Raw genomic sequence first — 25,946 nt, 5'->3', positions numbered from 1 at the left:
TAGGATTCCCTCTAGGGCCCCAAATTATACTGAAGAGGTCCACTGCTCTCAGGCAAGGCCAACTCCATTTTCTTCCTCACATTTTGGGTTGAAGTAACTGCAGAGATTTGGGGAGAAATAATACATATCCTTCTGAAAAGTGAATGACCTAATCTTTCTTGAACAGAATGTGACTGTGTTGTTTATGTTTTGTTTTATTTTTGTTACCAGGCAATCAAGATGGAGCCTATTGGAATGATATGTGCCAGCTGGGATTTGTGCCTCCTTACACTGGCAGAGAGAAGAGTGTGAAGCCTGCTTGGAGAAGTGGAGGAGGCTGAAAAGAAGGCAAAGAGTGAAAACAGAGAAAGGAGGTGGAAGAGGGGAGAAAAACACGGATAAGAGAATGCCATGGTGATGCTGAGAAGGAAACAAGAGACTTTTTTGCTTGTAAAGGGCAGAAGATGGCAGAATCCAGCGACGCAGGGGCATCTGGCTCTAGAAATAATAGGTCACTTGGCACCCACTCCTTCAAAACGGTGAGCTTCATGAACATTCTTATTTATTTTATGTGAATATTGCATGTCCAGCGATGTGTTCCACCACAAATTCTTGGTGGGAGTCAACCTAATCAAAGTGAAGGAATAGTCTTTGAGAGAAGGGCATTACTTATGTGACAACTATCTGCTTTTATTTGAGAAGTAAGGTGGGAGGATTTGGATTATATATGGCCAGTTGTATTCTTTGTTTCTCTTTTGAAATATGAGCGTTGACTCGGACTGTGCAAACTATTTTCTTCTCATTTCTTTATTACCACATATTTAACGTGTGTCAACAAGCTGACTCTTAATTGGCTGGCTCAAGTACAGAGACAGGATCCTATAGGAAGGGGGAGCAAAGCCATAAGCAAACTTAAACATTTCTTGATACCATTATGACTCTCAATGGCCATCTTATATTAATGGCTATTTCTCTACATCACACACACACACACACCTTGCATTCAGCACTTTATATTATGAAGTGGCAAAAACCACAATTACTTTTGCACCAACCTACTAGTAACTCACTACATGTAAGAAGATTGTGGAGATGCAAACTTCTCTTCCCTTTGCCTTACTGACTTCTTTCTAATAAGCTGAATTTGGGTGTGAGGGTAGTCAGAGTGAGGCAAGGTTACTCTAATTTTCCATTTGAAGGATATCTCTATTTGAAGAAGACAATTCAAATGCTGTCTTTACCCATGTAGCAGCAAATAATTTTTACTGTTACTTTTATGGACTTCAGAGGGGCTACACAATCTCTCACAAGTCCTTGCTGACTGTGATTTTTAAAGGAATGTTATTTTGTAAGTGAAGCAACTGTGATTTTTAAAGGAATGTTATTTTGGAAGTGAAGCAACTGAGAAGTGACTATAATCTTCAGGGGTAGAGGATCAGAAAAGATGTGGGATAATAGCCTTGGGAAGATAAAATAAGCCAATGAAGAGCTTATAGTTTTAGAGCTGAACTCAAGTTGGATCTTTTATCTGATAACATTTTAAATATTCAGTGTTATTCTCTATCATTTCAAATAGCCAGAAGATAATTTTGTTTTCATAAGGAAGTGATTTAAAAAGGAAGAATTTAGGGAAAAATTTACAAGACATGATTCTTAGTGAGGGTTGGCTACTTGACAGTTATCAAAGTAGGCTTCAGAAAGCTTAACTGTCATGTATCCATCAAAGAGTGAGAGGAGTTAATGAATTCTACATGAATTCAGTATGTTCTACAAACATAGGAAGATCTAAATTTCATGTTATACGAATATTTTTTCATTTAAGAATTGTTACCAGTTACTTCATGATTGGTCCACTGGGTTAAGAATTAAAGGATCTGAAATTGGGAGGAAGAAAGGAGAGTGATGTATCTGGAACCATGACAAAGAAAGTTTTTAAACAATTGCTTATTTATCCTTAATTCGCCATAATAACCATTACTGTTCTCAAATCTAAAAAAAAAAAAAATCACTTCTGCCATTTTGCTTCCTCTTCTACCTTGTTTCTTCCTTTTCTTGTACTCATATGTAAAATATTTCTGTGACAATTTGAGTAGTAATCTGCTTATGCCATTCTGGACAGACACAAAGAGATGGTGTCCCCATGTGTGGGAATTAGTCCCAGTGCAGCGGGAATGAAATTAAACTACAATCTCAAGTCCTCAGAAGAAATCCCTGAAGAGTTCAGCACCTGGTTAAAATCCATGTGTGCATATTCAGGCCTGACCATAGGCAATTACAATGGCTTTACCTGGCAGGCCTTATGGGGAAAGCTGCCTTCCCCACACTAGACTTTACAGCCAATGCACTGCAGCCTCAGGAGAGAGTGGCAGTCAAGGACTCAGGTCCTCCAGCCAATCATGCTCTTTCACGTATTTACCTTCCTAACCCAGAAACCTTCATTCCAAGGTCTCTGACACCCTTGACAGAGGCGTTCTTCAGGTTCCTCTGCTGAAAGCTTCTTTTGCAGGAGGAGGGAAAAACCTTGAAGACACTTTTCCACATTCTGACTCAATACTCAGGATTCTTCCCGCTGCTAGCCCTTCTCCTCTTCCCTCCCTAGCACTCCTCTTCTCATGTCTATGATGATCCATCTGACTCTTAATTGGTGTGACTTTCTGTTGGGAAAAATGGAACGTGGGAGTCAGTGCCTCCAACAGTTTTAGCCTCTTCTTTATGCCATTGCAGCGTGTGATGAAAAGCTGAATCCTGTCATTTTTGACTGGTTGTTTTAATAGGGCTGCTCTGATACTTGGCCACTCAGCTTTCTGTCTCTGTCTCTGTCTCTGTCTCTCTCTCTCTCTCTCAGCTGAGTTTCTGACAGTCCCAGCTTTGGCTCTTTCTGGTTGTGTGACCTTAGCTGAATCATTTAATGTTTCTGCGCTTCATTTTATCATATGTAAATTTAGTACAATAATACTCGATTAATTTCTCATGAAGATTATATGAGGTGCTTGTGAAAAATACCTTACCTGGTACATTGCGACTCAGTTCTTAATCAGAAACAGAAACAGAAACAGAAACAGAAACAGAAACAAACAGAAACAGAAACAGTGGGTCACTAACCTAGGGTCCTCTAGGGAGAACTTGCACTTACGTATTTTCCTGCAATGCCTTGGATTACATCATATGGCAAAGCCCTTTTATGTGTAAATGTTAACGTCTGTTTACTTTCTTTGTTACCATTTTCTGGTTAATTCTGGAAGGAAAAATTTTTTGTCTTCTTGTCAGTATTTTTCTCTTATTTTGATCCTTTTTGTCAGATATGTTTTCCCCTAAGAGCTGACATTTATGTTGTACGGTGCATATGTTAACGTGGCAATGAGATATTGCAGTAAGATTATAGCTCCACAAGGGGGTACATAAATGACAGTCTCCAAACAGAAACCAGCGTAGCTGCCAAAAAGGAAAGCTTCAAGATTCTCAGCTTCATTTTCAGTTATGTCATTAGAATAAATACGTTTTCTAATGGCAGAAGGAACTTCAGATAAGGATCTACAGGTGATATAGGATATCACTCAGCTACTCATAGACCTAAACAAGGCAACGTTTCCCAAGATGATAATTTTTCTGTGAAAGGTACTAGAAATGACTAAATTTATTGCCCCATATCATCCTTTATGATCTCATATGTCAGGGAAAAGCCCAATGTCAGAAACCCAGATTGTGCTCATGTCGTCAGGCAGAAGCTCGAGCATGAGCTCACGGGTATCTGGAAAACTTTGCCCAAACTGGGACAGAGCAGGCCACTTTCCTTTAAGCCAAACTTTATAAAGAGGCTTTTTGCTAAGTTTATTGTTAGATTTACTCCATTTTGAGTTTATTCTCAAGTGGTATTGCACTTGAGGTTGGCGCTAAGTTGCCCTTAATAATTCTCTGATCTTGATGTTGGCTTGCCTCACCATATGAAGACTGAGTCTAAGAAGAGGGAGATCTCAGTTCATGGGTCAGAAAATTGACTATTTTCATCACATGTGAGACATTTAGGTTCTGAGGGAAGAAGTGAACTTTTTCCAGTTCTGGCAAAGTCTTGTTTAGACCAATGAGCTCATGCTAGCGAGTCAAATATGAGCAAATATGAGCACCATCTGGATTCCTGACATTAGCCTTGTTCCTCGTCTCTGAGATCAACCATCAAAACAAGCAAGTGCTATCCAGAAGTGTTTGTGTGTGTTGGGGAAGGGGGAGTAGGATTCCTGACACACGTTACATATGGTTTCTCATAAGGTGCCCGGGAGAGCTCAGCCCCAGTTGCCCACACTGATAACCCACTTGTTAATATATTCCTTATCGGCTTTTCTCTTTTCCTTGTTTCGTTTTTCCCACTTTCTCACTTGTGTTTCTTAGATCACCTCTCAAAATAAACTACTTGTACCCAACTGCTTGTTTCAGTGTCTGCTTTTGGGTAACTCTAATACAGAACCATTTTAAAAAAATCCTTGAAGCATGAAAATCTAACACAGAAATGTGTTGATACTACATGTACAATCCAGATTTTGGTAAGATGAAAATAATAAATAAGCCAAAAACCAAAGAAACAGATGCTACATGGTTGTCAAACAGATGTACACACGCACACACACATGCACACACACGCACACACACACATTCCCCACTCAGATTGGTCTAAATAAGTGAAAGATAACTTGAGTAAAAGCAAATAACTTGATGAGACACAAAGTCAGAAAATAGAAAATTTTCTTCATATTATAAACAAACTGAAGATGACAAATTAGAAGTTGTGGACTACAGTCAAGAATGACCACAGTCAAAAAAGAAATAAAACGCACTGGAGTCTGGGGGGATTTACTACAACCAGGATTTAATGTGACCGGAATGAGCTAACACAACTAGAGTTGTATAGTGACATACCATGTACAATGGTATGTATAATGACATAATGTATGTGCTTTGTAAACTGTAAGCTGAAATTCATACTCAAGGTATTATTTTCAATAGATTGCCTAAAGGAATGTCTGCAAATGAAGTGGATGGCTGTGAAGGAAAAATACTGCATTAAGATTTTTATCTTAGTTTTTCTGAACTTTTTGACATTTGAGAAATCAATTTCTCTCTGTGTGTGTTTCCCTGCCCTAACCCATAAAATCAATATGAACTCAAATTTGAAAATGGATATGAAAAGACTGAAAAATATAAAATTATGTGCAAATGTTAGAGTTTTTTATTTAAAAAGACGTGGGATATGATAGTTGGTGTTTACTACTCTCAACTTCTTTTGGGCCTTAAGGATGTGGTGTATACCTCAAGCATTACCAAACCCAGAATTCTCTGAGAGACAAAGGGTACACATACCTCAGTTTATTCATTCACTTATAATTCTTGTACAATTAAATGTCTTTTTTGAAGAGGCTGGTGTCGGATTCCCTTTTCTTACAGTAAGCCCCAAACACAAGCATTTTTTCATCTCAGGATAGCTTAACAAACCAATAGCTTGTACCCTGAAAATCTGACAAGGTTCTGAGTTAGCCCAAGTACTCTGAGGAAGGTGTACTCTTGATGGCATCTATTTCTCCTAGATTCTTCTAGGAGATCTTTGATTGTGGATTCCTATAATATGCCCAGAATTGTGAAATGTATAATGGACTGTGCAACAGAATTATGAAGCAGTTTCTTCCTTCAAGGAGCTTATAGTCTTGCCTGGAAAGTAGGGAGCAAAAGTACATCTATGCAATTCATAGAAACAAACAAAAGTCAGTAGTAATTTATGCACCTATTGAGAATCTTTTATAGGCATACTGTAGGTGTTTTGGAGGAAAAATAATCCAATGTGTCTTTGAATATGACATAATAGTAATTCTGTCAATTCTGGGGGCCAGAACTGTTCATACTATTCAGTGGTATCCTTTCACATTATTTTACCAATCATCTGGTAGAGTGAGAGGTGAATGTCACAAATAATTCCCCTTCTTCATTCTTCTTTTTCCTCCACACCCCAGTGAAGAAAAACCCCTTCTGTCTGTAAAATTCTCATGAAAAACCAGCAAAACAGTCCAGTGATATTGCTAAGATTAGGAACCCAACCCCTGCTTGACTGGTACATTTCTAAACCACATATGTCAAGGTCAATTTTGCATATAGGTCAGTGTGTGGTTTCCTGCACTGTGGCCGTTCCGGGGAGAGAAAGCAGGACTCTTTTCTCATGAAGAAACGTGCTCACTGAAGAAAACACTGGGTAAAGATGATGGGATGAGAAAACACAGGAAAACCTGAAGGTCATCTTATTCATACGAAAATCCTCCCATTTGGTCACTGTCCCTCCCAGGCTGTGGCTCTTGTTCTCAGTGAGCTGTTCCTTTTCTAGATGAACAGGCTCCAGGCCAGAGAAAGGATGGTGTGACAAAGTGGGGTAAGTGAGGAGACAGCAGTCATCCTGTGTGGGCTGAATGTCCATTTCCTAGTGGTTCTTATATTAATAAAGTCAAGGATTGCTGCTAAGATACCCTTAAGGACTGAGGGAGCAGGAAAGAGATCTTCAAGGGATATCTTCATGGGCTGGTAGACAAATTTTGGAGAGGAAGGCAGGAGATAAGGCCATGGTGACTGCTAAGGGGAGGATTGTTGATTGTCAGTCCCTGTGTGGTAGACCTTGGAAATGGTGTAGGGGTATTCTCTTATTGGAATATTGTAACCCTTAGTCAATTTAAGAGAAGGGCTGATTTTAAAGAAAGAAACTGGTATTTTTTTTATACTACTTTGTGCTCAGAAGAAAACTTCGATGATATTCTATTAGGTAATCTCTCCCACACAGAAGCAGTATAAGGTAATGGTTAAACGTCTGGAGTCTTGAGCTAGATAGTATGATTTAATAATCTGTTTCCACCACTTACTAGCTGTGAAACCTTGGGAAATTTACTTAAACTCTCTGTGCCTCAGTTTCCTCATACGTATAATGGAAATAATAAAAAAATCTATCTCACAAAGTATTGCAAAGATTAAGTGAGTTAAAAGATGCAAAATGTTTGACACATGGTAAGCACTCAATAGTTGTTTCCCACGGAAATTATGTGCAAACTGACCCCTAGCCCAGGCTGCATAGCCTAGCAATGCAACACATGGATTTTGTACTTAGACTGGATCTAGGGTCAGCCCACTTGTGCCTCTTGCTGGCTATGTGATCTAGGTCAAGTTATTTATTTTTATTTTGTTTTTAATTTTCCCAGCCTCTGGTAGCCATCCTTCTACTTTCTATCTCCGTAAGTTCAATTGCTTCAATTTTTAGCTCCCACAAATAAGTGAGAACATGTGATGTTTGTCTTTCTATGCCTGGCTTATTTCACTTAGTATAATGAGCTGCAGTTCCATCCATGTTGTTGCAAATGACAGGATCTCATCCTTTTTTTTTTTTTTTTTTTGGCTAAATAGTACTACGTTGTGTATAAGTACCACATTTTAATCCATTCATCTGTTGATGGATACTTAGGTTGCTTCCAAAATTTTGCCTATTGTGGACAGTGCTGCAAGAAACATGGGAATGCAAATATCTTTTCAGTATACTGACTTCCTTTCTTTTGGGTATATGCCCAGCAGTGGGATTGTTGGATCATATGGTAGTTCTATTTTTAGTTTTTGAGGAACTTCTAAACTGTTCTCCTTAGTGGTTGTACTAATTTACATTCCCACCAACAGTATAGTAAGGTTCCCTTTTCTCCACATCTTCATCAGCATTTGTGATTGCCTGTCTGGTGGATATAAGACATTTTAACTGGGGTGAGATGACATCTGATTGTAGTTTTGATTGGTATTTCTCTGATGATCAATGATGTTGGGTACCTTTCTATATGCTTCTTTGACATTTGCATGTTTTCTTTTAGAAATGTCCATTCAAACCTTTTGTCCATTTTTAAATCAGATTATTAGAATTTTTTCTTATAGCATTATTTTAACTCCTTATATATTTTGGTTATTAATCAAATGGATAGTTTGCAAATATCTTCTCCCATTCTGTGGATTGTCTCTTAGCTTTGTTTATTGTTTTCTTTGCTGTACAGAAGCTTTTTTGCTTGATCTGATCCCATTTGTCCATGTTTGCTTTGGTTGCCTATGCTGTGGGATATTACTCAAGAAATTTCCACTCAGACTGATGTCCAAGAGAGTTTCTCCAATGTTTTCTTGTAGTAGTTTCATAGTTTGAGGTCTTTGATTAAAGTTTTTAGTCCATTTTGATCTGATTTTTGTACATGGCAAGAGATATGGGTCAAGTTTCATTATTTTGCATATGGATATTTAGTTTTCCCAGTCTCAGTTGAAGAGACTATCTTTCCCTCAGTGCATATTCTTGGCATATTTGTCAAAAATGAGTTCATTGTAGGTGTGTGGATTTGTTTTTGAGTTCTCTATTCTGTTCATTGTCTATGTGTCTGTTTTCATGCCACTACCATGCTGTTTTTGTTATTATAGCTCTGTAATATAATTTGAAGTCAGATAATGTGATACCTCCAGTTTTGTTCCTTTTGCTTAGGATGATTTAAACTATTCTGGGTCTTTTGTGGTTCCATATAAATTTGAGGATTTTTTTCTATTTCTGTGAAGAATGTCATTGGTATTTTGATAGAGGTTGCATTGAAACTGTAGATTACTTTGGATAATATGGACATTTTAACAATATTGATTATTCCAATCCATGAACATGGAATATCTTTCCATAGTCCTCTTTAATTTCTTTCATCTGTATTTTGTAGTTTTTATTATAGCAATCCTTCACTTCTTTGGTTAATTCCTAGGTATTTAATTTTATGTGTGGCTGTTGTTAATGGGATTACTTTTTAAATTTCTTTTTTAGATTGTTCACTGTTAGCATATGGAAATGCTACCGATTTTTGTATACTGATTTTGTATCCTGCAACTTTACTGAATTCGTTTATTAGTATTAATAGTTTTTTGGTGGAGTATTTAGGTTTTTCCAAATGTAAGATTATATCCTCTGCAATCAAGGATAACTTGACTTCTTCCTTTCCAATTTTCGTTTATTTCTTTCACTTGTCTGGTTGCTCTTTCTAGGATTTCCAGTACTATGTTGAATAACAGAGGTGAAAGTAGAAATCCTTCACATGTTCCAGGTATTAGAGGAAAGACTTGCAGTTTTTCCCTGTTCAGTATGATACTACCTGTGGGTTTTTGCGTACGGCTTTTATTATGTTAAGGTATGTTTCTTCTATATCCAGTTTTTTTTAATTATTATTATACTTTAAGTTCTAGGGTACATGTGCACAATGTGCAGGTTTGTTACATATGTATACATGTGCCATGTTGGTGTGCTGCACCCATCAACTCATCAGCACCCATCAACTCGTCATTTACATCAGGTATGACTCCCAGTGCCATCCCTCCTCCCACCCCCCTCCCCACAATAGGCCCTGGTGTGTGATGTTCCCCTTCCAGTGTCCAAGTGATCTCATTGTTCAATTCCCACCTGTGAATAAGAACATGCAGTATTTGGTTTTCTGTTCTTGTGATAGTTTGCTGAGAATGATGGTTTCCAGCTGCATCCATGTCCCTACAAAGGACATGAACTCATCCTTTTTGATGGCTGCATAGTATTCCATGGTGTATATGTGCCACATTTTCTTAATCCAGTCTGTCACTGATGGACATTTGGGTTGATTCCAAGTCTTTGCTATTGTGAATAGTGCCACAGTGAACATACGTGTGCATGTGTCTTTATAGCAGCATGATTTATACTACTTTGGGTATATACCCAGTAATGGGATGGCTGGGTCAAATGGTATTTCTAGTTCTAGATCCTTGAGGAATCGCCATACTGCTTTCCACAATGGTTGAACTAGTTTACAATCCCACCAACAGTGTAAAAGTGTTCCTATTTCTCCACATCCTCTCCAGCACCTGTTGTTTCCTGACTTTTTAATGATTGCCATTCTAACTGGTATGAGATGGTATCTCATTGTGGTTTTGATTTGCATTTCTCTGATGGCCAGTGATGATGAGCATTTTTTCATTGTGTCTGTTGGCTGTATGAATGTCTTCTTTTGAGAAATGTCTGTTCATATCCTTTGCCCACTTTTTGATGGGGTTGTTTGTTTTTTTCTTGTAAATTTGTTTGAGTTCTTTGTAGATTCTGGATATTAGCCCTTTGTCAGATGAGTAGATTGCAAAAAGTTTCTCCCATTCTGTAGGTTGCCTGTTCACTCTGATGGTTGTTTCTTTTGCTGTGCAGAAGCTCTTTAGTTTAATTAGATCCCATTTGTTAATTTTGGCTTTTGTTGCCATTGCTTTTGGTGTTTTAGACATGAAGTCTTTGCCCATGACTGTGTCCTGAATGGTATTGCCTAGGTTTTCTTCTAGGGTTTTTATGGTTTTAGGTCTAACATTTAAGTCTCTAATCCATCTTGAATTAATTTTCGTATAAGGAGTAAGGAAAGGATCCAGTTTCAGCTTTCTACTTATGGCTGTCAATTTTCCCAGCACCATTTATTAAATAGGGAATCCTTTCCCCATTTCTTGTTTTTGTCAGGGTTGTCAAAGATCAGATGGCTGTAAATGTGTGGTATAATTTCTGACGGCTCTGTTCTGTTCCATTCATCTATATCTCTGTTTTGGTACCAGTACCATGCTGTTTTGATATATCCAGTTTTTTAAGAGTTTTACTATGAAGGAATATTTAATTTTATCAAAAGTTTTTCAGCATCAATTGAAAAGATAATGTGGTTTTTGTCTTTCATTTTCTTCATGTGATGTGTCATATTGATTGATTTGTTTATATTGAGCAATTTTTTTTCATTCCAGGAATAAATCCTACTTGGCCATGATAAATAATCTCCTTAATGTATTATTGAATTGAGTTTGCTAGTATTTTGTTTAGGATTTTTGCATCAGTATTTGTCAGAGATATCGGCCTGTAGTTTTGTTGTTTTTGATGTGTCTTTGTTTGGTTTTCGTATCAGGGTAATACTGCCTTCATAGAATTAGTATGGAAGTATTCCCTCCTCCTGTATTTTTTTTTGGATTAGTTTGTGTAAGATTGGTATTCTTTTAATGTTTCATGGAATCAGCAGTGAAGTCATTGAGTCCCATGCTTTTCTTTACTAAGAGATTTTTAATTACAGCTTTGATTTCATTACTTGTTATGGTCTGTTCAGATTTTGGATTTCTTCCTGGTTCAATCATGGTAGGTTGTATATGTCTAGAAATTTGTCTATTTCTTCTAGGTTTTCCAATTTATAGTATATAGTTGTTCAGCCACTAATGATCCTTTGAGTTTATGTGGTATCAGTTATAATGTTTCCTTTTTCATCTCTGATTTTATTTATTTTGATCTTGTTTCTTATTTTTAGTCTGGCTAAAGATTTGTCCATTTTGTTTAACTTTTCAAAGAATTAACTTTTGTTTTATCTTATGATCTTTGTATTGTTTTCATCTTTTAAATTTTATTTATTTCTCTTCTGATCTTTATTATTTCTTCTACTAATTTTGGATTTGTTTTGCTCTTGCTTTTCTAGTTACTTAAGATGCATTGTTTGGTTGTTTACGTGAAGTTTTTTTTTTTTCTTTTTTGATCAGGCTCATATAAGTTTCCCTCTTAGTGCTACTTTTGCTGTATCCCATAGGTTTTGATATGTTGTGTTTCCATTATCATTTGTTTCAAGAAATTTTTCAATTTCCTTCTTAATTTCTTCATTGATCAACTGGTCATTCAGGAGCATATTGTTTAGTTTCCTCATGTTCATACAGTTCCAAAATTCCTCTTGTTATTGACTTCTAGTTTCATTCCCTTGTGGTCAGAAAAGATGTTTGGTACTATTTTAATTTTTAAAAACATTTTAAGACTGTTTTATAACCTAACATATGGTCTGTCCTTGAGAATGATCCATGTGCTGAGGTAAGCAATGTGTATTCTTTAGCCATTGGATAAAACGTTCCATAAATATCTGTTAGATCCATTTGATCTATAGTGTAGATTAAGTTCAAATGTTTCTTTGTTGATTTTCTGTCTGGTAGACACATCCAATGCTGAGAGTGGATTGTTGAAGTCTCCAGTTATTATTGTACGGAGTCTGTCTCTCTCTTTAGTTCTAATAATATTTGCTTTGTATATATGGGTTCTCCAGTGTTGGGTGCATGTGTATTTTAAACTGTTACTTCCTGTTGCTTAACTGACCCTGTAATCATTATATAGTGACCTTCTTTGTCCCTTCTGACAGTTTTTCTCTGAAATTGATTTTGTCTAAGTGTAGCTACTCCTTTTCTGTTTTGGTTTCCATTGCTGTGGGATATTTTTTTCCATCCTTTTATTTTTAGTCTATATGTGTCTTCATAGGTGAAGTGTGTTTCTTGCAGGCCACAGAACATTGGATCTTGCTTTTTCCTTCATTCAGCCACTTTGTGTCTTTTGATTGGAGAGTTTAATTGATTTATATTCAGTGTTATTAGTGATGAATAAGGACTCACTCCTGCCATTTTGTTATTTGTTTTCTGGTTGTTTTGTGGTCTTCCCTTTCTTTATTCTTTCTTTTCTGTCTTCCTTTTAATGAAGGTAATTTTCTCTGGTGATATAATTTAGTTTCTTGCTTTTTATTTTCTTATTTATCCATTGCATATGTTTGGTATGAGGTTACCATGAGGCTTGCAGATACTATCTTATAACCCATTATTTTAAGCTGATAACAAGTTAACACTGTTTGCATAAACATATAAACAAGAAAACTAATAAGGACTCTACACCTTAACTTCATGCCTATGCTTTTTAAGTTTTTGTTTTTTTCTATTTATATTTTATTGTACTATCTTTAAAAAGTTACTGTACAGGGTGAAATCCCATCTCTACTAAAAATACAAAAATTAGTCAGGCGTGGTGGTGGGTGCCTGTAGTCCCAGCTACTCAGGAGGCTGAGACAGGAGAGTGGTGTGAAACTGAGAGGTGGAGCTTGCAGTGAGTAGAGATCACACCACTGCACTCCAGCCTGGGCGACAGAGCGAGACTCTGTCTCAAAACAAACAAACAAACAAACAAAAAGTTGTTGTAGTTATTATGTTTGATTGGTTCATCATTTAGTCTTTCTACTTAAGAGGACTTTACACACCACTGTTACAGTGTAATAATAGTCTGTGATTTTCTGTGTACTTACTCTTACCAGTGAATTTTGTGGCTTCAGATGATTTCTTATTGCTCATTAATGTGCTTTTCTTTCTGATTGAAGTACTCCCTTTAGCATTTTTTGTAGGATAGTTCTGGTGTTGATGAAATCCATCAGCTTTTGCTTGTCTGGGAAAGTCTTTATTTGTTCTTCATGTCTGAAGAATATTTTCACTGGATATACTATTCTAGGGTAACAGATTTTTTCTTCAGCACTTTGAATATGTCATGCCACTCTTTCCTGGTCTGTAAGGTTTCCACTGAAAAGTTTGCTGTCAGACATACTGGAGTTCCATTTTATGTTATTTGTTTGTTTCCTCTGGCTGCTTTTAGGATCCTTTCTTTATCCTTGACCTTTGGAAATTTGATTATTAAATACCTTGAGGTAGTCTTTTTTGGGTTAAATCTGCTTGGTGTTCTACAAGCTTCTTGTACTTGGATATTGACGTCTTTCTTTAGGTTTGGGAAGTTCTTCGTTATTATCTCTTTGAATAAACTTCCTACCCCTATCTCTTTCTCTAGCTCATCTTTAAGGCCAATAACTCTTAGATTTGTCCTTTGGGGACCATTTTATAGATCCTGTTGATGTGTTTCATTTTCTGTTATTATTTCTTTTGTCTTCTCTGACTGTGTATTTTCAAATAGCTTGTCTTCAAGCTCACTAATTCTTTCTTCTGCGTTATCAATTCTGCTATTAAAAAGCTTTTATGCATTCTTTAGTAATCCAATTGCATTTTTTAGCTCCAGAATTTCTGCTTGATTCTTTCAAATTATTTCAATCTCTTTGTTCAATTTATCTGATATAATTCTGAATTCCTTCTCTGTATTATCTTGAATTTCTTTTGAGTTTCTTCAACACAACTATTTTGAATTATCTGTCTGAAAGGTTACATATCTGTTTTTTTTTTCCAGAATTGGCTCCTGGTGCCTTAATTAGTTCATTTGGTTAGGTCATGTCTTCCTGGATTGTGTTGATGCTTGTAGATGTTCTTCAGTATCTGGGCATTGAAGGGTTAGGTATTTGTAGTAGTATTCCCAGTCTGGGCTTGTTTCTACCTGTGCTTCACGAGAAGACTTTCCATATATTCAAAGAAGCTTGGTGTTGTGATCTAAGCTGTATCTGCTTTAGAGGGCATGCCAAGCCCAGTAATGCTGTGGTTCTTGAAGACTCATAGAGGTAACACCTTGATGGTCTTACCATCTGGAAGAATGCTCTTCCAGACAAGATCTGGAAGAATTTCCTGGATTACTAGGCATAGATTCTTGTTTGTTTGTTTATTTATTTATTTATTTTTATTTTCTCCCAAATGAAAGAAGTCTTTCTCTCTGTTCTGAGCCACCTGGAGCTGGAGTGAACTGACACAGGCAGCTCTATGGTCACCACCACCAGGACTGCACTGGGTCAGGCTTGAAACCACACAGCACTGGGTCTCACCCAAAACTACTCCATGGCTATATCTTATGTTCACTCAAGGCCCTGAGGCTCTACCATCAGTAGGTGGCTAAAGCCAGCTAGGCCTGTGTCCTTCTCTTCAGGGTGGCAAGTTTCCCCAGGCCCCAGGTAGGTCCAGAGGTGCCATCTGAGATTCAGGGACTAGAGTTAAAAACCTTGGAAGTCTACTTGGTGTTCCATTTTACTGTCACTGAGCTGCCACTCAAACCACAAGATGTGGTCCTTTCTACTCTTACTTCACCTTTCCAAAGGCAGAGGAGCCTCACCCCATGGCCACTGCCACCAGAAACCCATGAGGAGTATGGCTAGACTACCGTTGATGTCCTTTTATATCCTGAGGGCTCTTCATTCAGCTTGCAGTGAATGCTGCCTAATCTGAGACTCACCCTTCAGAGCAGTGGGCTCCCCTCTGGCTCAGGGAAGGTCCAGAAATGCCATCAAAAAGCCGAGTACCAGAAGTGGGGACTCCATAAGCCTGCTTGGTGCTCTAAACCCCTGTGGCTAAGCTGGTACATAAAGTGCAAGACAAAGTCCTCTTTATTTTTCCCTCTGCCTTTCTCAAGTGGAAGCAATCTTGTCGCCCCTTCATAGCTACCATAGCTGGGAACGTGCCGAGTCTCACTCAACACCAGTAAGTCTCCAAGTCTCACCCAAGGCCCTCAATGTAGTACCTGGGTATCACTGCTGGTTATTCAGGGCCCAAGGGCTCTTCAGTTAGCAAGTGAGGAATACTGACAGGACTGAGTTCTTTCCTTCACGGCAGTCAGTTCCCTTCTGGCCCAGGGTGTATCGAGAAATGTTGTCTGGAAAGAGGGCCTCATGACTCTGACCAGTGTCCTATCCTGCTGTGGTTGAGCTGGTTTCCAAGATGCAGGACAAAGTCTTCTCTATTCTTCCCTTTCCTCTCCTCAACTGGAGAAAAGGGGACTTTTTTTTTGAGCCAAGAGCTGTGCAGCCTGCGGTGAGGGAAGGAGTGATGCCTGCACTCCCTTAGCTGCCCCAGTTGGTGTCTCAGTAGGTCCTGTGGTCCCCCAGTCAGTTGTTTCTGGGACCAGTTCAGCACTAGGACTTGCCAAAGCATTGCAGTCCTTGTGGCCTAGACTGACTTTCAAGAACTCCAGGGCTGGTTTAAATGCTCCCTCCATGGGCAGGCATCAGCTGAGTTTGGTCTGGTTTTATTTCCTGTTATAATAGTGCAGCACTGAGTTCAACGCCTCACAATTGCTGTGATCTCCCTCTCCCCAGAGCACAGAAATGTCTGCACTTTGCCATTGCTGCTGGGAAATGGGGAAGGGGTAGTGTCATCAATTCAAGACTGTTTTTCCTACCTCTTCACCAATACGAAGCTAAAACCAAGTACTGTGAATGCTCGCCTGATTTTTGGTTCTTATGAAGGTGCTTTTTTTTTTTTTTTTTTTTTTTTTGGTGTAGACTGTTGTTAAATTGGTGTCCTTACAGGGAGAATGATCAGTGGAGCCTTCTATTCTACCATCTTGCTCGGCCACCTTGCCTATTTAATTTTTCCAGGAATCATTTGCTTCATCTGTAAGTTGGAATAATAGTAATATTTACCTCATAGTTCATCTTGAGGAATAAATTTGATTACATACACAAAATTCTTGATGTAGTCTCTGACACATAGAAAATGCAACTGCTTTAATCTATGCACACATACATACACATACCACACTTCATTCTCTCATCTTACGTGGTTGACTCTTTCCTCCTTAATTATAAAGAAAAGCTGAAAAAACCCTCATCTTTCCTAGGGAACAGAATGATGACCCTCAACTGATTATTTATGTACTTGGGAAAATACATTCTTCTCAACTCTCCCTTCCCTTTTACCTTTCTATCCCCCACATCAGGAGCAGGAGAAGATCAGAGAAATCTGTTACAAAACCAAGGAGGTGAGGGAGAAGAGGACCAAATACTGACCTAGCACATACTCGCTCTTCTCACAGGTGACTGTGGCTATGACTGGTTAAATAATTTGCGGGATTCAATGAAAAATGAAAGTGCAGGGCACCCACTTAAAAAATCATTAAGAATTTCAAGACAGTGACAGCAGAGCACTAAACCAAGTATAGTGTCGTTCTAAGCATATGGACCTCTGTGACTGCACAGGCTACATGTTCATAACACTGACCCTGCTGCCAGTCCTGGGGCAATGGAAGAAGGTGACAAGTTGAAGCTTCTTCTGTTGTTAGTATGAAGCCAACTTGTCTGTTTTTCCACCCCAGAGCCTACTTAAGGCACGTGGGTTTATTACTTGGTTATTAGCAACTCTCTGCCCCTGGAGCCTAGAACCTGGAAATATGAGGTGTCAGAGAGAGCCCCACATTCACTCCCACTTCTGAGGGGAAATAAAGAGAAACTGGGCTAAAACTATTCTAATCCAATCAATTTAATCAGTTTTTAGGAAACTCTCATAGCTGTAGCAGGCAAGATCACTCACAGAGACAAAAATTACAGTAATGCCAGGCATTCAAGTCTCTCTCACTCTCTCTGAGTGTGAGTATGAGTATGAGTGAGTGTGTGTGTGTGTGTGTGTGTGTGGTATAATGATGTTAAATGTTCACTTTCATGGTCTATGTGTCAGTTACTTTCTTAGGCTTAACTAAGTTTGTTAGATGCTATTCATGATACTCATAGGTGTTTGGAGGAAGATAAAATATGTACAAGGAATAAAGAAGCTTCAGAAGCTAATAATGCATGTTAAAGACTACTTGCTACTTTTATCCATTATATATGCAGCAAGGAAATTTGGCAATTAACTATAATTATAACACATGGCCCAAACTGCCTATATATTCTTGTTCTACTGTCAGAATTGGGAGAGTGAGCCTGGGGATGCATCAGCAGGGATTTCTGGAGGAAATGTGGGGATAAGTGGAGGAGGGAAGGAGGTTCAGAGGAAAGCTGCTAGAGTCAAAGGTGGGTAGGGTAAGATGTAGAAGAGAGGTTTGGGGAGAAAAGGAAAATGTAATGGGAGGCAGAGGACAGAGGAAAGAGGAAGAGAGAGCCCAGGAAGAAAAAAGTCTAGGCTGGAAGGCCCAGAAGTTAACCCATGAGTTAGTTAACTTCTCCAGGAAGGAGGGCCATCCAGGGGATTCTTAAATCCTCAGCAGGCCCTTTTCCTTCGCAGGTGAATAGGAAGCACTGAGGGGCCAGAGAGAGAAAACTTCTCATTGCAGATCCCCTTGCTTGATCACTTCCTCACTCCAAAGCCTTGGGTGGGTCACCTGTCCTCTCTGTGATTCAGGGTACTCATATGCAAAGCACAGGGGGCAAAGCAGAGGGCCTTCAAAAGCCCGGGGTCAACCAAGCTGATGATTCTAGGAGACTCCGAATAAGTAAGATGGAAGAGAAAAGAGAGTGAAGGGAAAGCTCAGCCTGAATGAGGAACGATAGAAAGGAGGAAGGTCATAGAATACAGAAGGACTTTTAGGGGGGCAGTTAAGTATGATCATTTTTGCCTATTATACTTCCCCTAATTTGTTTTTCAATAATAGCTTTAGTAAGATATTAATATACCGTAAAAGTCTACCTTTTAAAGGTGTACAATTTGCTGGTTTTTAGTATGTTCACAGAGTTGTAGAGTTATACAACCATCACAATTATCCAATTCCAGAACACTTTCATAACCCACAAAGGAAACCTTGTATCCATTAGGAATCACTCCCCATTATCCCTGACCCTAGTCCCTGGAAATAACGCATCTGTTCTCTGTCCCTATGGATTTGCCTATTCTGGACAGTTCCTCTAAATGGAATTATACAATATGTGTGCTTTTGTGAAAGGCCTCTTAGCATTATGTTTTCAAGGTTCATCCATGTTGTAGCATGTCTCAGTACTTCATTCCTTTTTAGTTGTTGAATAATATTCCATTATATAGATATATAACATTTTTTTTCATTCATCAGGTAATGGATGTTTTGTTCTTTCCACTTTGGGGCTGTAATAAATAATGAGGCTATAAATATTCATTTTTATACAAGGATTTGTGTAACATATGTTTATATTTCTCATGGCAATACACCTAGGAGTGGAGTTGCTGGGTCATATGATAACTCTATGTTTAATATTTTGAGGAAATGGTAAACAATTTTCCAAAATGGATGAACCATCTTATAATCCCACCAGCAATGTATAGAGTTCCAATTTCTCTAATCTTCACCAGTACTTGGCTGGCTTTTATCTTTTTGGTTTTAGTTATCCTGGTGGAAATAAAATGACATTCATCATGGTTTTGATTTGCAATTTCTTATTGACTAATGTTGAGCATCCCTTTATGTGCTTATTGGCCATTTGTATATGTTTCTTGGAGAAATATGTATTTATTTAACTTTGATTGGGTTACTTGTCTTTTTATTATTGAGTTGTAAAAGTTCTTTATATATTCAAGGTACAAGTTCCTTATGAGATAACAACTTGCAAATATTTTGTCTCGTTTTTTGTTGTCTTTTCATGCTCTTGATTGTTTTCCTGAAGCACATATGCTTTAAATTTCAATAAAGCCCAATTTATCTGTTTTTGTCTTTTCTCTCATGCTTTTGGAGTCACATCTAGAAACCTATTGCCTAGATTTAAGGCCATGAGGGTTCAATCCTTTGTTTTCTTCTAATAATGTTATGGTATTAACCATTATATATAGTTCTATTATCCTTTTTAAATTAACCTTGTGAGGGAAGGGTCCAATGTAATTCTTTTACATGTGGATAACTAGTTGTCCCAGCATCATTTGATGAAACAAACTATTCTGTCCTCATTTAGTTTGCTTTGAATTGTCATGATACACTTGTTGAAAATCAGTTAACTATAAATGTAAAGGTGTATTTCTAGACTTTCATTTCTATTCCGTTGATCTATATGCTTATCCTGATGCCTGTATCACACTACCTTAATTACTGTAGCTTTGTAGTCAGATTTTGAAATAGTGAAATAAGTCCCCCAATTTTGTTCTTTTTGAAGATTGTTTTAGCTATTCTACTACTTTTTCATTTCCATATGTGTTTTTAAAATCATTTCGTCAATTTCTGCAAAAAACCCTGTTTTTGTGAGGCATTATATTGAATCCATAAATTAATCTGGAGTATCCCCATTTTAACAATATCAAGTTTTCTGATCCATGAATGTGGGGTATCTTTCCATTAATTTCTATATTTTAAAATGTCCTTTGGGCTGGGCATGGTGGCTCATGCTTGTAATCTCAGCACTTTGGGAGACTGAGGTGGGCGGATCACTTGAGGTTGGGAGTTCAATATCAGCCTGGCTAACATGGCATAGCCCCATCTCTACTAAAAATACAAAAATTTGCCAGGCATGGTGGCACACACCTGTAATACCAGCTACTCAGGAGGCTGAGGCAGGAGAATCATTTGAACCTGGGAAGCGGAGGTTGCAGTGAGCCGAGATCGCACCACTGCACTTCAGCCTGGGCGCTGGGTGACACAGTGAGACTCTATCTCAAAAAATAAATAAATAAGTAAATGAATAAAATAATAAAATAAAATGTCTTTCAACAGTGTTTTGTCATTTCAATGTATGTCTTGCACTTCTTTTGTTAATATTTTATTTTTTGATGCTATTATAAGTAAAATTTGTTTTCTTAATTTTTTAAGTTGTTTATTGCTAGTGTATAAAAATGCAATTAGTTTTTGTATATTTACATTGTATCCTGAAAATTTGATGGACTCCTTTTTAAATTCTAATAGTCATTTCAGAATTTCTTAGAATTCTCCATATTTAAAATTATGTTGTTTGCAAATAGAGATAGCTTTATTTCTTCCTTTCCAACTTGAGTTCCTGTCATTTGTTTTTTCTTTCCTAATTTCCTTGACAGAATTTCTAGTGCACTGTAGGATAGATGTGGTGAAAACAGATATCTTTGTTTTATCCCTGATCTTAAGGGTAAAGCATTCAGCTTCACCATGAACTATGATCTTATCTGTGGGTTTTTCATAGGCAGTCATTAGGTCAAGAAAGTCCCCTTCCATTCATGGTTTCTTGAATGTTTCAAATGCTTTTTACTGCCTCAGTTGAAATAGTCTTCTGGTTTTTGTCTTTCATTCTACCCATATGATGTATTACATTGAATGATTATTGTATGTTAAGCCAATCTTGCATTTCTGGGATAAATCCTACTCTGTCATGGTGTGTAATCCTTTATATATGTTTCTAGAAATAGGTTACTAGTATTATGTTAAATATTTTTGATTCTCTATGACTAAGAGTTATTGGTCTGTAGTTTTCCTTTGTCATGATGTCTTTTTTCTGGCTTTGATTTTAGGGTAACACTGGCCTCATAGAATAAATTGGAAAGTGTTCCCTTCTTTTCTACGTTTTGGAAGAGTTTGCAAACAGTTGGTATTAATTCTTCCTTAAACATTTATAGATTCCAGTGAGGCCATTGAGCTTTTTTTTTTTTCTTTTTTTGGAGGGAGACTAATTTAATCACTTTATTTGTTGTAATCCATTCAGATATTCCAGTCCTTCTTGAGTCAGTTTCTGTAGCTTGTATCTTTCCAATAATTTTCTATTTTATTTATCTAATTTGTAGGCATATGATTGCCCCCAATATTTCCTTATCATCTTTTTTTTCAGTCAAATTGGTAATGGTGTCCTCTTTCATTCATGATTTTAATAACTGAGCCTTGTCTTGTTTCCCCTGGTCAGCTCACCTAAATGTTATCAATTTGTTAATCTTTTTATAGAATCTAATTTTCTTTTGTGGAGCTTTTCTATTGTTTTGTTATTTTATTTCCACTCTAATCTTTAGTATTTTTTTCCTTCTGTGTCTTTGCATTTAGTTTGCTATTTTTTCTAGTTTCTTAAGGTGGAACATTATATTTATTAATGTTATCCTACTTCTTTTTTTAGAGAGACAGGATCTCACTTCATTGCCCAGACTGGAGTGAAGTGGCACAATCAGAGCAGCCTGAAACTCCTGGGTATAAGTAATACTCCTGTCTCAGCCTCCCAAAGTGCTGGGATTACAGGTACATGCCACCACATCTGGCCTTCTTCTATTTTAATACTGGGATTTACAGCTATAGTTTTCCTTTTGAGCACTGCTTCAGCTTCATCCCATAAATTTTTGTCATCTTTCATCTTTATTTCACCTCAATATAGCCTCTAATTATTTTTAACTGTTTATTATTTAGAAAAACATTGTTTAATTTCCACATATTGTCATATTACCAGATTTCCTTTTGTCATTGATTTCCAGTTTCATTCTATGTGGTCAGTGTGATATGGTCATATCACAAGGAATATATGTTTGATCATTGTCCCTGGTTTCTGGCACATAACTCTTAAAACCCTTGGAATTTTCAGGATTAACAGGAGTGTCTTTTTTTCTTCCATTGTCTTTTTTTAAAATATATTTTTTAGGTTCAAGGGTACATATTCAGGTTTGTTATATAGGTAAACTTTTGTCATGGGGGTTTTTTGTGCAGATTATTTCATCACTGAGGTACTAAGCATAGCACCTGATAGTTTTTTGATTCTCTCCCTCCTCCTAACCTCCCTCCTCAAGTAGGCCCCAGTGTCTGTTCTTCTCTTTGTGCCTATTGATTCTCATTATTTAGCTCCACTTATAAGTGAGAACATGTGGTATTTGGTTTTCTGTTCCCGTGTTAGTTTGCTAAGGATAATGGCCTCCAGCTTCATCTATGTTTCTGCAAAGGATATGACCTCATTCTTTTTTATGGCTGCATAGTATTACATGGTATATATGTACCATATTTTCTTTATCCAGTCTGCTGTTGATGGGGATTTAAGTTGATTCTATGTCTTTGCTGTTGTTTATATTGCTGCAGTGCATACACTTGCATGTGTTTTTATGGTAGAACAGTTTTATATTTCTTTGGATATATACGCAGTAATGGGATTGCTGGATCAAATGGTATTTCTGTTTTTAGCTCTTTGAGGAATCACTGCACTACTTTTCACAATGATTGAACTAATCCACACACCCACCAGGAGTAGTATAAGCATCCCCATTTTGCTACACCCTCACCAACATCTGTTATTCTTTGACTTTTTATTAGTAGCCATTCTGACTGGTATGAGATGATATCTCATTGTGGTTTTGATTTGCATTTCTCTAAAGATATTGAACATTTTTTTCATATGCTTGCTGATTGCACTGCATGTGTCTTCTTTAGAAAATGTCTGTGCATGTCCTCTGCCCACTTTTTAATAAGATTTTTTGTTTTTTGCTTGTAAATATAACTTCCTTATAGATGCTATATATCAGACTTTTGTCAGATGCATAGTTTCCAAATGTTTTCTTCTATTCTCTAGGTATCCATTTACTCTGTTGATAGTTTCTTGTGCTGTGCAGAAGCTCTTTGGTTTAATGAGATCCCATTTGTCAATTTTTGCTTCTGTTACAATCACTTTTGGCATCTTCGTCCTGAAATATTTACCCATTCTTATGTCCCAAATGATATTTCCAGGGTTATCTTCCAGAGTTTTTATAGTTTTGGGTTTGCCATTTAAGTGTTTAATCCATCTTGAGTTGATTTTTGTATATGGTGTAAAGAAGTGGTCCAGTTTCAATTTTCTGCATATGGCTAGCCAGTTAATCCCAGCACCATTTATTGAAAAGGAAGTCCTTTCCTCATTGCTTGTTTTTGTCAGTTTTGTCAAAGATCAGATGGCTATAGGTTTCCATTCTAGTCCATTGTTCTGTATGTCTGCTTTTGTGCTTAAATTATGTTGTTTTGGTTACCGTGGCTGTGTAGTATAGTTTGAAGTTGGGTAACTTGATGTCTCTAGCTTTGTTCTTTCTGTTTAGGATTGATTTGGCTATTCAAGGCCTTTTTTTGTTCCATTTGACTTTTACAGTAGTTTTTCTAGTTCTATGAAGAATGTCATTGGTAGTTTGATGGGAATAGCATTGAATCTGTAAATTGCTTTCAGCAGTATGGACATTTAACAATATTGTTTCTTCCTATCCATGAGCATGGAATGTTTTTCCATTTCTTTGTGTCATCTTTGATTTCTTTGAAGTTTTTGTAATTTTCATTGTAGAGATCTTTCACCTCCCTGGCTAGCTGTTTTCCTAAGTATTTTATTCTCTTTGTGACAATTGTGAATGGGATTATATTTCTGATTTGGCTCTCAGCTTGGGTGTTGCTGATGTACAGAATGCTATTGATTTGCATTGATTTTGTATCCTGTAAACTTGCTGATGTTGTTTATCAGCTCAAGTGGCTTTTGGGCAGAGACTCTGGGATTTTCTAGATATAGCAATATGTCATCTGAAAACAGGGGTAGTCTGACTTCCCCTTTTCTTATTTGAATACCCTTTATTTCTTTCTCTTGCCTGATCATTCTGGCCAGGACTTCCAATACTATGTTGAATGAGAGTGGTAAGAGAGGGCACCCTTATTTGTGCTAGTTTTCAAGGAGAATGCTTCCAGCTTTTGCCCATTCTGTAGAATGTCAGCTGTGGGTTTGTTATATATGGTTCTTATTATTTTGAGATATATTCCTTCAATATCTAGTTTATTCATGGTTTTTAACCTGAAAGTGTATTGTATTTTATTGAAAGCCTTTTCTGCATCCACTGAGATAATTATGTGATTTTTGTGTTTAGTTTTGTTTATGTGATGAATTACATTTATTAATCTGTGTATGTTAAATCAACCTTATATCCCAAGGATAAAAGCCTACTTGATCATGATGGATTCGCTCTTTGATGTGCTGCTGAATTCAGTTTGCTAGCATTTGGTTGAAGATTTTTGCATCAATGTTCATCAAGGATATTGGCCTGAAGTTTTCTTTTTTTGTTATGTCTCTGCTAGGTTTTGATATCAGAACGATACTGGCCTCAGAGAATGCGTTAGGGAGGAGTCCCTCCTATCAATATTTAGAAATAGTTTCAGTAGGAATGGTACCAGCTTCTTAGTATATCTGGTAGAATTTGGCTGTGAATCAATATGGTCCTGGTTTGTAAGCCAATCTTAATAGAATTCTTTAAGAAATTTCTGACTGACTGCTAGATATTACCATGTAGCCGCAACATACAACATAATATATGTACACATGCATTAAACACATCAAATCACATATGCACACACATATACACGAAGATCTTACAGGTTTCATCTCAGAATGTTCGTCATGAGATAGTAACACAAATTTCCTTGTCTATTAAAAAAACTATTGGGACCAAATTGTATTTCTGACAAAATTGGAACCTGTTCACACGCCTAGACTTTATTTGCCCCAATAGGTAATCTAGTGAAGGCTGTGGACTAAACTTTTGGGTAAAGCAATTCTGAAGCAGTTTGATTTTTAAAAATCCTCTTTCACCACATGTTCCTCTTTTTACATTTTCAAATGAGTTTAAATTTTCAGTGTTTACATTTTAGCTAGGACTGGCTGAATTGTATATGAAAACAAAAATCTCCAAGTGGCCTCGGATCTATTTTGTTTCCTGGTCTGGTTTGTTTGACTAGTCAGTCAATTGTGGGTAGGGGAGCATTTTAGCAGTTTTTAAATTTTCTTTTTGGCCCCTATATGGCAGACACAAAAAATTTTGTGCTGGAAAAAGATGCCTTATATTATTGCCCTGAGTTCAGGATTGTGACCTGTTTGATCTGAAAGCCTTACCTTTATAAACATATTTATCTAGTTCTTTCCTTTTAGATGATTAATCTTTCAATTAGCTATTTCATCCCCTAAGTGATTGTTGATCAAGAAAACGTAAATTTACCTTTCCAAATGGCACCTAGGTTGTTGGTTACCATGAAGCTGTTGCAATTTGTGAAGTCATTAATTTGAAAGCCCTTTAAGGACATTAAAAAAATCTTGGCTAGAATGCCATAGACAGTAAGTTTTATCTCAACACCAGTAGCCAAGTCAGCAGATTCAAAATTAGCAGGAAAAAAAAAGAGAGAGAGAGATAGAGAACTCAGTAGACTCTGCATGTTAACTCCATAGTTGCAGACATTTTTAAAGAGATTTTGAATAACGGCCATCTGCATTCTACACTTTCCTTGACATAATTTGCCCATCGATTTAAAAATATTCATGGGAAGAGACCATAATCTGTAGCTAGCTGGATTCCCAGAAAACCTGGCATGCCTTAAGGTTTGAGAAACCCATTCTATGTCTTATTAATTTCTTAAGAGCAAAGAAAATCCTATAAATTCTGTCAGGGAATGTCAGGAGTTTAGATGATAATGACTGCCATAGTGGCTTTTAATTAACCATCTTGCATGCATCACTTAGAATGCTTATTTCACTCTTGGAAGATTTTTGCAAATAAGCAATGGAAAAGAGCCAAATCATGTACAGACCAAATTAAATCAAACCAAGATAAAAGTATTCACAAAAGTTTTAACTTGGGCA

The 25,946-nt window shown here is 37.1% G+C and overlaps 1 long non-coding RNA gene across 2 annotated transcripts in view; it reads left to right on the top strand.

The window, feature by feature from the left end:
- Positions 1-25,946, top strand: part of LOC126941486 (uncharacterized) — a 60,109-nt gene that overhangs the window by 8,480 nt on the left and 25,683 nt on the right. For both annotated transcript variants that reach the window (XR_007721320.1, XR_007721319.1), the window contains exon 2: positions 211-518. This is a non-coding gene — a long non-coding RNA (uncharacterized LOC126941486). The remainder of the gene's footprint in view (positions 1-210; positions 519-25,946) is intronic.

This window comes from Macaca thibetana, chromosome 1, assembly GCF_024542745.1.
Source record: "Macaca thibetana thibetana isolate TM-01 chromosome 1, ASM2454274v1, whole genome shotgun sequence".
Classification (NCBI taxonomy): domain Eukaryota; kingdom Metazoa; phylum Chordata; class Mammalia; order Primates; family Cercopithecidae; genus Macaca; species Macaca thibetana.
This window is presented reverse-complemented; position numbering and strand designations above follow the sequence as displayed.